The sequence below is a fragment of the Nipponia nippon genome, unplaced genomic scaffold, assembly GCF_047370975.1.
Source record: "Nipponia nippon isolate SJK-2023a ecotype South Korea unplaced genomic scaffold, ASM4737097v1 scaffold_1, whole genome shotgun sequence".
Taxonomy (NCBI): domain Eukaryota; kingdom Metazoa; phylum Chordata; class Aves; order Pelecaniformes; family Threskiornithidae; genus Nipponia; species Nipponia nippon.
In genome coordinates this window covers 66,567,004-66,569,517 of record NW_028262290.1, presented here as the reverse complement: position 1 = coordinate 66,569,517, position 2,514 = coordinate 66,567,004, and positions in this window count along the sequence as shown.

The window sequence follows — 2,514 nt, the reverse complement described above, 5'->3', positions numbered from 1 at the left end:
AGAATACTTCTGATCTCAGACTGTGGGTTTGTTTTTTGTTTTTTTTTTTTAAAATGAAAAATCAGCAACTAAAAGAAATTCAAGTGATTTTCTCAGTACCTGCTACTATGTAGCTGAATAGCCAAAGCTCTTTCTAGAAAACAATCTCGAAAATGTGGTCCCAGAAAATGTAGTGTGCCATTTATAGACAGTAAAGAAGACTTCAAAATTGGAGCACATTGATCAGTACAACACATTCTGCTCTTAAAGTTATTTAATATATGTAGAATACTAGCACAAAGTATGTACAGTCAATGTTTCTCTTAGTATTTCCATTTAGATGTTTGCTACAGCACAAGAAAGAAATGCGTCAACTGAAGCATATTTTAGGATACCTGACAGACTAAAATTCAAGGCACAGTATTCAAATGCTGAATTCAGGTCTTTGGTATAGGTAACCAGCTGTTATTTAACAAAAAGATACCGTGTAATTATTCGTAGTGAAAATATTTATAGCGAGCACATAAGCAATGAAAGCATGCATTCTGGAATACTTTAAAAACAACTGTGTTAAAGCAGTTTATTTTTGAGGAAGTTTAATCCAGTGTACTGCCATACTAGCTCACACTCCTGCTGTTGCCCATACATTATGTTCATGAAAAGTAACAGCTGTAACATCTGTTATCATCACAGCATATTTTCAGCACAGCATTAACACACATTTATACCATATATGCAATCTTTCTCTTCTCCTCACCTCTTCTTCGGAGATTAACTACCACTCCTTCAATATAAACATGCTGTGCTTACATAACCTGAGCCTCCAGAAGTTGAAAGGCATTCACAACATATCTGGATCTATTGCCAAATCCTTCTTGACTGGGAACGTACAGAAGATTCTGGCTGGGAAATCCTCAGCAGTTAGAGTATTCAGGGCTCTTGAAAATGAGTGCTTTCTTCTCTTTAGTTTATCTGATTCAACAAGAATGTTCCCTGTAGACAAAATGTTAATATTTCTGGGATGTCAGAGAAGACAGTAACCTATCTCCTGGATTTCTACAAAGCATGTTTCCTTCTTCTTAAACCAATTGAATCAAACAAGGGGTTTAAAAGCTTGAATCTCACTCAGTTCTTAATTTTCGCTTGTTTGTTGGTTTTTGGTTTGTGTTTGTTTTTGGGTTTTTTTTTGTACTTACTGGGAGGGAATAGTAATAAGCCAGCTAATAGGTAAGTGATATGCTCAAATTTCATGGTCCTCTCTCGCAGTCCTCCATATTTACAAATCTACTGTGGAATTTACCTCTTATTTTAGTAGGGCCTTGTCTAGTAGAAAGATGATGAAATAGCAACTGTTTGTCATCAAGTTATTACAGATGGGGAGAACCAACTCTGATGACATATCTTTGGTCTCTTTTTTCCCTTTGTGTCATTCAGCTCGTGGGTGTTTGGTTATCACTCAAAGCCTGACTGAATCTGATTCACCAAGCATTTGAGTTCCAGCTTACTAGTGCTATGTAACATCAACCTCTATGCAACACACAGGGTTACACGTGCACATGTAGCTAGCTAGGTCCTGTGTTGTTCCACACATCCTCCTTCCCTGGTCAAACATAGCAAGAATTCATGATCAACATTAGGATAACACAGAGTTTCAAGACCATTCCAAAATAAAAGCCCCAACAGCCAATGATCTATGAATAATTGCTGATGCCTCAGATGATTGCTTCCCTCCAAACAGTGTATTTCCATAAATTCTCGTTATCTCCTAGAGTCTAGCTCTTGACGCTCATTGACAATCTTGACAATCATTGATATTCATCTAAGATTGCTGCCTGTGTTGACCCTATCTGAGTAAAACAGCCAATTCAGAAAACCGTATGTTTCTCCCTTATATGATCTGAGGAGGGTGTAATTGATATGTCTGTACTGTGTGACTTTTGAAATTACTTTCATTTTCAAAATAGCTTTTGGGTCACCACTGCTATCTGTGATCTGTCTTGTTACAAATAGGCACAGTATCATTTTCATGAAATAATAGTAATACTTAGAACCTCACATTAAAATAAAAATTAAAATTGTTTTTACACTAATCTACCCTATTAATATCCTCAAATCCCCCTTGACTTTGATAGCAATTTGCTGGATTAGGGAATAACAGACTGTTGATGATACACTGCAACCTATATATCATTGCAAGCTGCTTACTCCTTTGTTACTAATTGGTGGCTTACTATTAAACAATATCATGTCAGGTATGGTGCACATAGAGAAAGCTGTAAAATAAGAACCTCCTAGTTTTCAGGGATTTCAGGGAAATCATAGAATGGGAGCATAGAGTTTACAGCCCCTCTCCCATACAATCTGGAAATATGTTGGTCTCACCATCCTGTGCTTAGATTTTTCAGTATGGTCTCATCTGCAGCAGCAGTTTATGAAAGTTGCAGTTTACATTTCATTTAATCTTGGTCTCTGGTACATAAAGACATGAAGCTTTGTATACTTACTGATCAAGATGAAAGTTTTTGCTTGCACACA